Here is a 15,431-nt window from a genome sequence, read left to right on the forward strand (position 1 = left end):
TTCAAACACAGTAGAATGCTTACAATTAAAAAACTAAATAAAAATAACACATATTGGCAAACCTGTAGAGAAACTGAAACTCTTAAACATTACTTGTGGAGTTGGAAAATGGCACAGACTATGTGGACAACAGTTTGCCATTTCCTCAAAAAGATTAAAATACCGTTACCTTATGGTTCAACAACTTCACTTCTAGTTATACACATCAAAGCATTAAAAAGAGGTGTTCAAAAAAACTGTACATGAATGTTCATAGCAGCAATATTCACAATGGCCAAAAAGGTAGAACAATTGAAACATTCATCATAGGCTGAATAGATAAACAAATGAGTTCTGTCCATAAACTGCCCTCTGAGCCTGCCAGATAAAGGAATAAAGTAAAACGGTGCAATCACTCTGGAAAATGACATGGCAGTTCCTCAAAATCTTACACACGGGGTTAACATGTGATCCCATCAATTCCACTCCAGGGTATATGTTCAAAATACTTGAAAGCAGGGACTGGAACAGACATGGGTACACCCATGGTCATAGTAGCATTAATCACAATAGCAAAAGATGGAAGCAACTCGTGTCCATCGACAGATGAATGGATAAACTAAATGTGGTGTATACACAATGGAACACTACACAGCCTTAACAACTAAGGAATTATGACACATGCTACGACATGGATAAATCTTCAAGTCACTGTGCTACATGAAATAAGCGAGACACAGAAGGACAAATGCTACATGATTCCACTTATACAAGGTATCCAGAGAAGCTAAATTCAGAGAGAGAAGGCGGATCATTGCCAGGGGCTGAGGGGAGTCAGCATTTAATGGATACAGAGTGTCACTTGGGAAAAATGAGTGAATTCTGGAAATGGATGTTGAGAATATTTGTATAACCATGTAAATGTAGTTCATGTGATAGTACTGTGTATTTTATTTTATTTTTTTAACATTTTTATTGATTTATAATCATTTTACAATGTTGTGTACTGTGTATTTTAAATGGTTTAAACAGTAAATGTTATGTTATGAATTTCTAATCACAATGGGGAAAAATGAATGATGCACTGATGACTCATGTTACAACTTGGATGAACACTGAGAACACTCTAAGTGTAAGAAGTCAGAGGCCCAGATTGTACTATCTCGTGTGCTTTAAATCCATTAAGATTTTGAAAATGAGGGAAATTGCCATAATGGTTTCAGAAAAAGAAAACTGGATCAGAATGGAAAAACACATTTCCATAACTTGGGGTAACAGTGAAGGCTTAAGTGGGCTTGTGGATGGGATTGCCAGGTGGAACCATAAAATTTCTTCATTTGGGGTTTATCTGCTGGTTCCTTGAGAGAGTATCCCAGTTTTAGTAAAACCCACTGGAATATTTTATGTCAGGTAGCAAATGTGAGTACTGTTAAATGCTATTTAAAGTATTTTTTACGTTTGAAATTACTAGAAACTAAATCACTTTTCAACACAATCATGTCAACACCACATGAAAAAAGCAGAGGAGACATCCGATTTCCTTATAGGAGGCCCACCCTTAACCAGATCCAGTTCACCCAAAGTGCTGATGCTAATCGCCCTTGTAGAAGTCCACAGGTAATTTAGAGGCACTGTGGGAAGATTAGGAGCCACTGTGTTTTAGGTGCTGTGGATGACCTGGATAGAGTCCAAACAGGGCGATTTCTGATTTCTAGTTTTCAAACCATCAAAAAACTGTCAGAACTAATGAATCATCTCAGTGAAGTGACAAGGTTCAAAAATCAATACACAAAAACCAGTTGTCTCTCTATACATTAATAATGAAATATCAGAAAAAGGAAAATTTTTTAAATCCCATTTACCATTGCATCCCAAAAAAATACCTAGGAATAAATTTAATCAAGGGTGTGAAAGACCTGCACACTGAAAATTCTAAGGCACTGAGGAAAGAAACAACAGACACAGATAAATAGGAAGATACCCTGTGCTCACAGATAGAAAGAATTAATATTATTAAAATGTCCATTCTACCCAAAGTAATGTTCAAATTACTGGGCAACCCTGGTCAAATCACTGTGCCCTACACCAGAAAGTAACGGAACATTGTAAAGTGACTATACTTCAATAAAATAAGATAAACTTCAGTGGCATTTTTCACAGGAACAGAACAAAGAATCCTAACATTCATGTGGAAACACAAAGGACCCTGAACCGCCAAAGGGATTCTGTGAAAGGAGGACAGGCTGGAGGCATCTGCTTCTCTGACTTCACACTGCATTACAAAACTACAGTCACCAAAAAAGTGTGGAATTGGCACAAAAGCAGGGACACGGACCAGAGGAACAGATAGCCCAGAAATCACCTATGGGTATGTGGTCAGTTAATTCACATGAAAGGAGCCCGGAACCTACACCAGGGAAAGGACATTCCCCTCAATGAATGGCACTGGGAAAACTGGACACCACAAACCAAAGAAGGACATGGCACTGTCTGCACACACACAAAAACTGACTAAAACAGGCATTCAGCTGGCAATGACAGGTAGGCAACATAATGGGTCTACAGCTGGAGCAGCTTGGAAGGGTCTGGTTGCAGCTGTAAAACTGAGAGCCCAGGCACAGACACAATAGGATGGTCAAACTGTGTCACAAGGCAACAATGGCAGAGCTTTGTGGAGTCCCAGTCAGAAGCCCAATATTCTAAGTCCTAAACTAGCTAGATTTAGAATCTAATTTATCTTATTCTACATGTTGACTGTAATAGTGTTAGCAATGTCTACCTTAAGCTAATACTTTTCTCTCTCTTTTTTTAACCATTCAAGGACTTCTCACTTTATACTAAGCATTTGTGGCTTTAGGCATCAGAACTCAAACACAAGATGATGAAAAAATAGGGACTAGGGAGGAAAGACTGAAAATAGGTACACTGCAAAACAACGTATTCTTACAGAGGCACAAATATGTGCTTTTGGAGCATAAGACCAAACTCCACTTCTGCTATAGCTGTCAGGTTAAAAATGGGAATCCTTTCCACCTATCCAGGCTGACATTTTTCAGTTCGCTCAAATCACTATTTTAGTTCTCTCTGCAACCTTTATTTGAGAATACTCCTACCTAGTGACTTGGTAACCTAATTCCGTTTCTACTCAGTCCGGGCACCTTCCCACTGTATTCCGTTTTAAATCTATTCTCCAAGAGCAGGGATACTTAATCGAGCTCCCTTATGGGGTCTAAAGGAGGGCGCTGCCTCCGGTTCTCAAAGTGAGGCGGAAAGGGGCAAGATTACCTGGCAACTTGTAGGAAATGCAAGCTCTCTGGACCCACTCCGGACCCTCGGAGTCCGAAACTCAGTCACCGGCCATAGCAAGTCCCACGGGGATTCCGATGTCTCTGAACTTGAAAATTCTTGCTCTGGATACTGACCCTCAGCTCTCAGGAGATGGGGAAGTAACACCCCTGCCTCCGGTTATCCAGGCTGCAACCATTCCCTAAATTCCGACTGTTAAATTCATAGCCCACTTCGGCTAACATTTATTTTTATTAAGGCTGGACCTGCTTGACAGACCCCACGCGGGGCGCTGGCCCAGCAGCTCCCCGACCGGGAGGCGACGGCGGCGCTGTTGCCCGTCCAGGGAGCACTCTGCCGACCTTGGGCCCGGTCACAGGCAGGCGGAGCAGCGCAGCACGACTCGCCCCACAGCTGGTGCCGGCGCCCGGCTCCCACCCCCGCACTGTGGGACAGTCCCAGATAGCGCGGAAAGCGGGAGAGCCACGCCCACCCCTGAGCGCCGGCCAATCGCAGCACGCGGCGCGGCGTCCTGGGGGGGCGGTGCGCCCGAAGAATCCCCGCCCCCCGCCCCAGCACCCGCCAATCGCGGCGCGCGGTGCTGCACGGCACGCCGAGTTGGTTCGGCAGCGCACAGCTTTCGGGCGCCCTGAGGAGGCGGCGCACCCGGAGATGCCTCGCGGGGGCCGCTGTGGCAGCGGGAAGGTAGGCTGTGGGCGCTGCCTCCTCGGTCTCTCCCTGTCGTTCCGGCCCGCGGGGCGCAGGGGGCGGGTGGCTGGCCCCGGGCAGGCAGCCGGGGCTCTGCGGCGTCTGTGTCGCGGACGCAGCTCGCGTCGGAGGCGGGGCGGGAGAAGCCGTCCCCTGGAGGGCGGGGGCGGCGGGGGCGGCGGCCGCCGGTCAGTCAGGCCGTGGGGTCCGCGCCTCGCGGGTGTTCGGCGGTGTCTGCGCCGCGTCGGGCGCGGGGTCCGAGTGGGGCGGCCGGGTGACGCGAGGGGGTGAGGGCATTTGCGTTCTGAGTCGCTGCGTGTGCCCTGCGTGTGTCCTTTACCTTTCACAGGTTATTTTTGAGCTTCTTGCCTACAAATGTACTCGTCTCATCATGCTAAAAGCATGAACTCGTCGTCCTTTTACCAAAAAACTTCCGCAGAAAATAAATGGTGTCTGCTAGGTTTCTCCGATGTAAAGTTACTGTTTTCCCTTTTGGAATTAATAAGTAATTTGTGGGGCGGTGCTTTGTGACCGTCTGTGTATCCTCTTCAAACGTTCATCCACTAGTTTTAGCATTCACTGATGATTTTCTGAATCCATCATTTACTTACTTGTTTGTATCAATTTAGGCTCATTTTTATTTCATTCAGTAGGTTTTAATCCTTCAGTGTCATTATTTATTTGATGCTGAAATGCCCACATTTGGCCACAGTGAGAGCTCCTTCTTGCAGGTTCATGGGTCCTTCTGACATGTTTTCATTATTCCTTGAGCAGTTTTTGACTCTCTGACTTAAGAGGTTTCAGGCTCCTCTTGTCCTTTCCTGTCCCATCGCCGGTGTCACCTACGTCTTTAAAGACCTGCGCTGATTTAATGTGTTAAAGAGGTATTCTGGAGTGTTTTTTCTCTCTCTCTCTCTCTCTCTCTCTCTCTCTCTCATGATATTTCCACGTTCTTTACTGTTCAGATAACTAAGGGAGCGTCTTCAGAGCTGTCAGATAACTGCACCCTGGTGGAGACAGCGCCTTCCTGGGGGTAGATGCTCTTCCTCTTGCAATCCTGCCCAACTGTAGGAATTTCTACTTATGAAGGAACATGCTTAGACCTATTAAGTACCATCTGTGTTATGGCTGAATTTATGAATTTGTTCCCTTCCTCCTAATTAAGGAAGTTTTCATGGTATATTTTAATCATTATTTTTTTTTTCAAACTACAGTGGCATTGATGAAGGGTTTTATTTCTGATGAGGTGATTAGCTCGTAGTAGTTGACCTTAACTTGGTTCCTAATGTAAATCTAAAATTTTCCTTAAAATGCAAATTAAAAAACTTATGAAGTGAATACATGTCTGTTGTAGAGACTTTATACAAAACAAAAGATGTAATACTGTGCAGGACTTTGGAGGGTCCTTGTTTGTCCTCACACGTGTGCATTTTGGACTGTGTCTAGTTGTAAGTGTTGTCCAAACGTTTTTGGTTTTGCTGTCTAACGACTCTGTGGATTCAGACACATTTAAAAACTATGCCTTCACTGCTGCCATTCCTGGGTTTCCATGTTGTTAATTGTTAATGTGTATTTAATGAAGTTGATTTCATTTTTTTTTTCCTTTACAGACTATCTCTACAGAGAAAAAGAAATTGGGGTATAGACTACCCATCCTTTCCAGGAGAGACTCCACTACAGTGCAGAAGAGTGGGTCTCAGGACCGTAGGGGCAGCTGCTTCCCTCTCTGAAGCATGGCTCAGGTGTGGAGAAGGATTTCAGGAGACTGCTGGGACTCCGGTAAGATAGCTGTAATACTGTTTGCCCTGAATGCTGAAGGATAATCCTAGTTACTGAGTGTTCAGGCCACTGTAATGTATTTCTTTGGCATTCCCTTCTTTATTTCCTTTCAGAACACTGTAGTTGGTGGATTACTTTTTTTCACTCATCCTTGAATTCCTTAAAAATTGTGGCATATTAGTATCCACCCCTTTCTGTCATGCAGAGCCTCTATACTTCTTTATAAGTAGAGGATACATACTGAAAATGTTCTCAGAGATGAAGCGGTTGAGCATTTACTCTATAAAAAGTACATTTATGAAATGCTGATATATTCAGAATCTTTTGGCATTGAGATATTCAGGTTAATTTTTGTTTATGTGGTAACTTTGAAGTATTCACCATAAAGAGGAGTACTGACCACTGTTAGAAACTTTAAAGGTGGGGTTGCTCTCTCTCTATTTAGATTGAGGAAAAATGTAAAAATACATTTATTAGGTATATGAGGAGTATGTGCTTTGGGAATACTTTTTGGTAAATATAAATAAAGGAAAACAAATATGTAAAGGTGATATAATCTAAGTTCTTGAATATTTTACATAATATTGTTGGGTTTTGGCCCCTGTCCCCTAAATTACTACATCATTATTAGTTATTATTGTTGTTATCATTATCTGCCTGCTGTCATTAACAGCTGAAAAGAAGACTACTGCAGAAAAGCACTTTGAGTTATCCTCTAGACCCAAGAAAGGTAATATATTCATGGTTTAAAAAACACCCAAACAATGTAAAAAGATACTTTTTTTGAAAAATCTCTTCCTCACCTTTGTCATCATCTACCCCATTTTTCCTGCCTCCTCTAGGTAATCATTAACAAATTCTATGTGTCCTTTCTGGGATCACTGTTATCAGCAGAGCCCAGTAGGAAAGCTCAAGCTCATAGCTCCAGGGTTTTTAAAAAATCTGATTTGGGAAATACAGTTATGGCCTATGGTATAAGGACTATACTGCTTGTTAATGAAATTCTTATTTGGCGAATTAGTTGGGAAAAGCTTTCAGCTACAAATGATAGGAAGCCCTATTGAGGTGTTTGAAGAAATGGGGTTGAATTTATCTCCTGAAGCAAGAAGTCCAGGGACCCAGACTTGTTCTGAGTTCTGCAGCCCTAATGTGGGGTTTGTTTTTGTGGTTGTTAGGTAGAAGCTGGATTCTCCAGACCCAGTTCTCAGGAAGAGTGTAGGGTTGGAGGATTTTCTCCAAATGAACTTTTCTTCTGGGAATAAGTACTCGCCCCAGGACCTCTACCTTTGGTCAGAATCTGTTACATAGGGTCACCTCCACTAAACAGATGTCAGAAATCAAGGATTTTTAAACATATATGTTGCTGATCAAATAAAATTAGGATTTTGTTGATGAGGAAGACGAGAATCGGTGGGTATCAAGGAGGCTGCTGGTTCTGCTGCCACACTCAGTTACCCTGTGGGAGGGGCAGGAGAAGTCAGGGCCTGAGACTTCAGAGATCTCCTCTGACCCCACGGTGTTCTGACTGTGTCCTCCTGCCTGTGGGGTCTTGAGAAAGCAAGCTAAGCACGCTGAGCCTCAGTTTCTGCACTGGAAAATAGGCATAAGAATTGTGTGTCTCATTGGGTTATTGTGAGCTTTAAAAAAATTAATAAAAGTGCTTAGTTCAAAGGTTTACACTTAGTAGGTGCTTAATGGTACCAGTTACTGTTATGTTTGATGGCAAAAAGAGCTGTATGAGAGCCTACTCAGAGTCCGGGAGAGTGAGAAAACTTTCTGTGGATAAGACACTAAACATTTCTTTATGCTATATTATTATTTCGCTAACATTTAAGGGGGTTCTTTTTATGCGAATGAAAAATAAAATTCCCCTATTTTTTTTTAAATTCATGAAACACTGTATTAAATAAACTGGCACATGGTGTTTGTAATATCATAGTCTTCTAATGGTACTGCAGAATTTATTTATTATTATTAGTGCCAAATGCTGTGATTTGCAAAGATAATTTAATTCTGGTTTCGTAATTCACTATATAATGTGTGGAGAAAATAGTACAGTTGACCTTTGAACAGTGTGGGGGGGCTAGAGATGCTGGCCCTCTGTGCAGTATAAAATCTGCCTATAATAAACTTTACAAGTCAGCCCTCTTGCACCCATGGATTCACCTACTGCAGACTGTGCAGTAGTAGTACCTAGTTTTGAAAAAAATCCACGTGTAGGTGAACCCACACAGCTCGGACTTGTGTTGTTCAAGGGTAAACTAACTGTGTTTTCTTTTACAGACATAGCTTATATCTTTTCCTGGAGATTTAAAGTTGGTATAGTCAAGTTCAACTTGGAGAGAGAAAGAAATATTAAATAAGCTGCTACCTTGTATTTATTATTTGATTGATTGATTGATTGTCCTGGGGTTTGAATCCAGGACCTTGTGGATGCCAAGCATGTGCTCTACTACTGAGCCATACCCGCATCCCCTGCTACCTTGTATTTAATTTCAAGAGGATTTGGGGGGATCATTTCCCCATCCCAATATATAGTCAACCCATTCTTCTGTACTTTCTGTTCTGTAGAATGATCAATACATGCTGATAGGCTGTAAGAGCTTATGTCTGTGTATAATTTATTTACAGCATAAGTAGCTTGTTAAGGCAAGAAAGAATGGTTAATAATTTAACAAAAGCTTACAAATAGACATTGAAAGAAAGGGGGCCCCAAGGCACGTCCTGTAACTGGCTCCTTTGTAAAATCGCAACGTCTAAAGTTTTAGTTCAGGACAGGCTATTAAATTTTTAGGACTTGGAAGTAATATTTTTTTGACAACCGGGAATCAGAAGTAGGGAAACATACTTCTGCAGAGTGTGTGAAAAGGGGGGAGACTCCATTTCCTTGTCTCTATGTCTCTGTTTCCTTACCTGTAAGGCACTGAAGAACAGAGGAGAAAGGGGAAGGAAATGGAGGAAGTGGGATGGGGTGAGAGAAGTGAGCAAATGCATGTTCCTCAGAAGGTGCGAGGGACAAGGAAGAAGGTAAAAACCTGAAAAGAGCCTGGAACCTTTGTAGATAGTGATTTTCTTTAAAAGGTGGAACTTTTAAAAAATGTATCAAAATGAAACTATGCAATGAAAAGGAAATAGTGTTTAATATTTTTCTTAAAATGCCCTGCAAAATATGTTCTCAAAATCTTTGTTATTGAGGTCTGAAATCTGCTTGAGAGGCATTAGTAAACTTCTAAATTATTATTTGTTGGCATGTTTTTCTCCCCATTCGAACGTAGGCTTCTTAAGGGCAGACTCTCTTCTGTTGCTCTTCTTTGTATCCTGGGTGGCTAAGGCCAGGCTGTGGCTAGGGCTGCCATGATGCCGTGCTACAGACTGGGTGGTTGGACCAACAGAAACTTAACAGCCTCACAGTTCTGGACGCTGGAAGTCCAAAGTGAAGGTATTGGCAGAGTTGGCTCCTAGGATGTGCTTCAGGCTTCTTTCCTTGACTTGCAGGTTGCTGTCTTCTCTGCATGTGTCTTTCTATTGTCTTCCCTCTGCATGTCTGGTTCTGTGTCCAGATTTCTTCTCTTATAAGAATATCTGTCATGTTGGATTAGGGCCCACCCTAATTATCTCAGTTTAATTCAGTTACTTCTGTAAAAACCCTAGCTCCAAATAAGGTTACATTCTGAGATGCTAGTGGTTAGAACTTTAACATATGAATGAATTCTGGGGGGGCACACAATTCAAACTGTAACAACAGATGCCAGCACAATGCCTGGCACACATTGGGCACCCAGAAATGTTTGTAAATGCGAACTGTTCTCCCAGTCTGGCTGATGTTCTTCCTGGAATTTCATTGGAATGGGCCTTGATTTCAAGGGTACCTCTTTTCAGCAAATAAAATGGGTTACTAAGTGATAAATTCCTGGTAAAGGTTTTATCTGTATAAACTATATAGTTAAGTGCCTGTAATTTATGGGTTTATGAATCCATTATACAACCTGAAAATAGTGATAATTGTATTTCCTGTCCTAGTCTGTTCAGGCTGCTGTAACAAAAATACCATAGACTGGGTGGCTTGTAAACAGAAATTTATTTCTCACAGTTCTGGAGGTTGGAAGTCCATACACTTATTTGGTGTCTGGCGAGGACTTCTGGTTCATAGAACCTTCCTGCTGCATCCTCACATGATGGAAGGGGCCAGGGATCTCTCTGGGGCATCTTCTACAGGGCACTGGTTCCATTCATGAGAACTCCACCCGCATAGCCTAATCGCCTCCTAAAGACCCACCTCTTAGCACCATCACATTGAGGATTAGGCTTCAATATGTGAGTTTTAGAGGAACACAGATACTCTGTAGCATTCCATTTCTTTCATTCTGATTTACTTTTCTAGATGCATAATAATGAAAAAAGATCAGTAATGGTTTTTGCAAGTAAGTACACACCTTAGTTTTATTAGCTTTTTAAATGAATATGGGTTCTTAGGTTATTCTGAATGGCTTATATTTAATTTTATATTTTGAAGGATAGACAACTTTAGCAACACTAGATGTTCAGGGCACGAAGTGTTTAGTAAATGTTTACTATTATTTCGTGTTTTTGTGCATGTTGATTCTCCAGACATTTTGTCAGTGAGTCTTTCTTTCCTGATCAATTCAAAGCGGAGCATCTGTGTGTGTCTGTGTGTGTCTGTGTGTGTGTGTGTGTGTGTGCGCCATCAGTATACCATGACATACTTCTAATCTAGTGTTTAATTTTTCTTTTCATTATTAATTAATGTTGCCTTTCAGAGCACGCATTCCTTGAAAGCAGGAGTTTTCTTTTTGTTGTTGTTTGTTTCCTCAGGGTTTACTATATCAGAGGTGTTATATTAATATGTATTTAATGAAGCCATATAACTTCTTTTTTTAAATTTTATTTATTTTTAAATTTTGGGAGGTAATTAGGTTATTTATTTATTTATTTGTTTTTTAATGGAGGTACTGCTGATTTAACCCAGGACCTTGTGCATGCTAGGCATGAACTCTACCACTGAGCTATACCCATTCCCCACCATTTAACTTCTGAGCCTGTTTCCTCTTCTGGAAAACTTGAGTTGTAATGTCTAATCTCTTAATCTGTTAGTATATTGAAATGTAGCTGAGAGAGCTTTTTTTGGTTTTAGCATTATAAGTCAATTATCTACTCAATATGAGGAGAAAAATTGATTTTTATTAGCTATCTATTACTTTTCTGATCAGTGTCAGTAAAGTTTCCTGTTGGGACTTCTGGTTCCACCAAGGTGGAGTCACTCCATTCCTTCTAAGTTTCCTGTGTATCAGAATGACTAAAATAAAAAATAGTGACCACACCAAATCATGTAGAGAAACTGGACCACTCACACATTGCTGGTGGGACTGTAAAATGGCACAGCTACCCTGGAAAACAGTTTGGCAGTTTCTTATAAGACTAAACATGCAGTTACCATACAGCTTAGCAGTTGCACCCTTAGACATTTATCCTAGAGAATGAAAATTACATTCACGTAAGATCATGTGCACAGCGTTCATAGCGGCTTCTTTCTTAGTAGCCCCAGACTGAGAACAATGCAGATGTCCTTCAAGGGGTGACTGGTTAAACAAGCTGTGGTCTGTCCACAAAAATAAAAAGAACGTAACTGTTGATACACACCTGGTAAATGTCCAGGGAATTTAGCTGAGCACAAAAAGCCAGTCCTAAAAGGTGACATAGGTGATTACGTGTATATATTATTCTTTAATTGACAAGGTTGTAGAAGTGCAAAACTGATTAGTGGTTGCCAGGGATCAGGAAATGAGGCGGGGCAGCGGCTGTGTTTTGCTTTAAAAAGGCAACATGGGATATACTCTCTGTGATGGAGTTCTTTCTCTCTCTCTCTTTCTCTCTGACAGTACCGGTATCAACATTCTGGCTGTGATGCTGTACTGTAGTTCTGCAGAATGTTACCATTGGAGGAACTGGGTGAGGCATACAGGGCTGCTTCTGTTTCTGACAAATGTATACGAGGCAACTGTTACATCAAAATAACAAGCTTAAGTAAGTAAAAAGTTTTCTTAAGTGTTTTAAACAAATTGCTGCTAGCAGGGCTCCTAATGTGGCAGAGGAAGCACACAGTAGCATTCCTATCATAGATAAGTAGTGGCTTTGCAGTTTGTTTTATGCTTTTTTTTCCTATGGCTTGGTCAAATAGTCTACAAGTTAGAGCTTTATAATTATTTCAGGGTCATTTTTTGAGTTTTCATTTGTGCTCCAGTCATTTTCCTTGTCTTTTTTAACTTAATCAGTTCTAATTACTTCTTTTGCTTCTTGTCATTTGGCTTTAATTCAGAGAATCTTAGCAAGGTTGTGCATAGGCCTTTAGTCAGGAAGATTTGAAATAACGACATTTCTTTTATTATCTGAATTTTGTGTTATTTGTGACTTTGGAAAAGTAACATGCATAAAACCTCATTTTGATAAATAACCACATAAAGTGACCATTTTTATATGTTTTTCTTTAACTGAACCTACTACATCTAAGAGTACCAATGGGATTACAGCTGTAACACGGAGTTCCAGTGGAAGTGATCTGTCAGATGAAGATAAAAATTTTAAACCACAGAGAGATAGCAGACATGGTTCTAGAATAGACAGATTTTATAACAGGAATATTTCATGTCCACAGGATGGGACCAGTAAAGGTAAATTGATAATTTTGTAAGAAATTTAGTTTCTGTTATAGATTGGATTTCAATATTGGGAAAAGCTTATACTCCTTTTCTAATACTTAGCATTGATTATGATCGTACTAGGTCCCAGCATCCCAGCCCTTTAGAAGTATTTTCTTATAATAATTCTCACAGTAACTCTAAGAGAGAGGTATTACCAGTATTATTTTTACAGTTAGTAGTTTAAGCTTGAACATGTTAGAACTGGTTGGATTCCACTTTGGGTCTCTTAGGTGACAAAGCCAGTTCTCTAAAGTACAGGCACACCTCTGAGATATTGTGGGTTTTGTTCAGACCACTGTAGTAAAGTGAATGTTGCAGTAAAAGAAGTTACATGAATTTCTTGGTGTTCCAGTGCACATTAATGTTGTTTATACACAACTGTAGTCTATTAAGTGTGCAATAGCATTATGTCTACAAAAGTCAAAGTACCATATCTTAATTAAAAAATGGCTTATTGCTGAAAAATGCTAACCATCATCTGAGCCTTCAGTGAGTTGTAGCTTTTTGTTGGTGGAGGGTCTTCCCTCAATGTTGATGGATGCTCACTGATCAAGGGGGTGGTTGCTGAAGTTTGGGGTTGGTGTGGCAGTTTCTTAAAATAAGGCAGCAGTGAAGTTTGCTGCATTGATTGACTCTTTGACAAATGGTTTCTCTGGACCGTGCAATGCTGTGTGATAGCATTTTACCAACAGTAGAACTTCTTTCAAAGTTGGAGTCAATCCTCTCAAACCCTGCTGCTGCTTTACCAACTAACTCTATGTAATATTCTAAATCCTTTATTATCATTTCAACAGTCCTCAGAGCGTCTTCACCAGGAGTAGATTCCATGTTAAGAAACCACTTTCTGGGAGAAGGGGCATTATAGCTCAGTGTGGAGTGTGTGCTTAGAATGCACAAGGCCCTGGGTTCAACCCCCAGTACCTCATTTAAAGGGGAAAAAAAAGCAAAATTAAAAAAAAAAAAAAAAAGAAAACACTTCCCTAACCCTACCCCAACCTAGCCCTCACCCTAGCCCTAAACTTAACCCTAACCCTCACCATAGCTTTATCCTAGCCTTCACCCTAACCTTAACCCTAACCCTAAACCTAGCCCTAGCCCTAACCCTAACCCTCACTATAGCCTCATCCTAGCCTTCACCCTAACACTAACCATAGCCCTAAGCCTTGCCCTAACGCAGGCCCTAACCCTGGCCCTATACTAGCCCTACCCTAGATCCAACCCAAGCCCTCACGTTATCCCTCAGCCTAGCCCTCATCATAGCTCTAACCCTAACCCTAGCCCTAAACTTAGCCCTAGCAATAACCCTAACCCTCAACTTAGCCCTCAACCTAGCCCTCAAACAAGCCCTCATCGTAGCTCTAACGCTAACCCAAATGCTAACCCTAACCCTAGCCCAAACCTTGGCCCTAAAATTAGCCCTAACAATAATCCTAACCTTAGCCCTCAACCTAGCCCTCATCATAGCTCTAACTCTGACCCTAACCATAGTCTTAACCTTACCCCTAACCCTAGCCCAAACCTAGCTTTAACCCTAAACCTAACCCAGGCTATCACATTATCCCTCAGCCAAGCCCTCAACCAAGCCCTCATCATAGCTCCAACTCAAACGCTAACCCTAAACCAAGCCCTAACCCAACCCTAACCCTACCCATAACACTAGCCCTCACCTTAGCCCTCAACCTAACCTCAACCAAACCCTAAACTTAGCCCTAACAATAACCCTAGCCCTAAATTTAGCCCTCAACTTAGCCATCATCGTAGCTCTAACCCTAAACTTAGCCCTAACCCTAACAATAACCCTAGCCCTAAATTTAGCCTTCAACTTAGCCATCATCGTAGCTCTAGCCCTAACCCTAACCCTAGACCTAACCCAAGCCCTCGCCTTATCCCTCAACCTAGCCCTCAGACGAGCCCTCGTCATAGCACTAACCCTAACCCAATTGCTAACCCTAACCCGAGCCCTTAAGCTAGCCCTAACTAGCCCTACCCATATCCCTCACCCTAGCCGTAACCATAGCCCTCAGTGTAGGCCTCTACCTAGCTCTCATCCAAGCCCTCATTGTAGCTCTAACCCTAACCCAGTCAACTAACCCTAACCCTAACCCTAGCCCTCACCCTAGCCCAAACCCTAGTTCCTGCACACAGAGGTCTCACAGAAATGGGACCAAGAAGTAGCCCAGGCAGGCAGCTTTCATAATTTTTTTTAATGGAGATATTGGGGATCGAACCCAGGACCTTGTGCTTGGTAAGCACATAGTGTACCACTAGGGGTGTACCCCACCCCTAGTTTTTATTCTTTTAAACAAACTATAAATTTATGAGGAATTGACAGACCAAAGAAATGTAGGTTTCGGTGCTCAATTAGTGAAAAATCAAAATAGAGTTTGAGCTTGGGGTAGTAAATTAAAGAAGTAACAAGGTTTGTTTATATAGGCTTCTGCACCTTTCATATAGTTTTATTTCCTGCTTTCAGGGAGATAGAGAGGAGGGTGAGAGTGTTCCTCTTGCATCAACCATTCATTAAGTAATTTTAATTCACAACAAACACCATGTCATTGTGGCATATTTTGGCGGGGCCCACGCTGAGTGACAATAATACAAGTGGGAAGGTTAGACCCCAAAATTGGGAGGTACACTAAAGTGTACCTTGCCACCAGCTGTGAAAGAATTCACGCAACAGAGGCAGAAGGACGAAGTGAACAGCCACTTTATCACTCAGAAGGGGAGATGGAAGGAAAGTACTCGAGCAGAGAGAAGGAAAGAAAAGCACTCAAGTGAGGAAGGGTTGCTCAAGTGAGGCAGGAAGGAAGGGGCAGAGCACAGCCATTCAAGGGATGACAGCAATTAACACCAAAATGGTGGATGATTCAACTCCCAGCAGGTCTTAAGGCTCAAGATGGCGAGAGAGTTGACTTCTGGTAGATCTTGAGCTTCATTGTATGCTCATTGCAATATGTTAACATG

General features: G+C 41.7%; 1 pseudogene; it reads left to right on the forward strand.

Moving 5' to 3' along the window:
- Positions 1-15,431, forward strand: part of LOC105072250 (polyadenylate-binding protein-interacting protein 1-like) — a 75,564-nt pseudogene that overhangs the window by 39,262 nt on the left and 20,871 nt on the right.

The sequence above is a fragment of the Camelus bactrianus genome, chromosome 28 (genome assembly GCF_048773025.1).
Source record: "Camelus bactrianus isolate YW-2024 breed Bactrian camel chromosome 28, ASM4877302v1, whole genome shotgun sequence".
NCBI lineage: Eukaryota > Metazoa > Chordata > Mammalia > Artiodactyla > Camelidae > Camelus > Camelus bactrianus.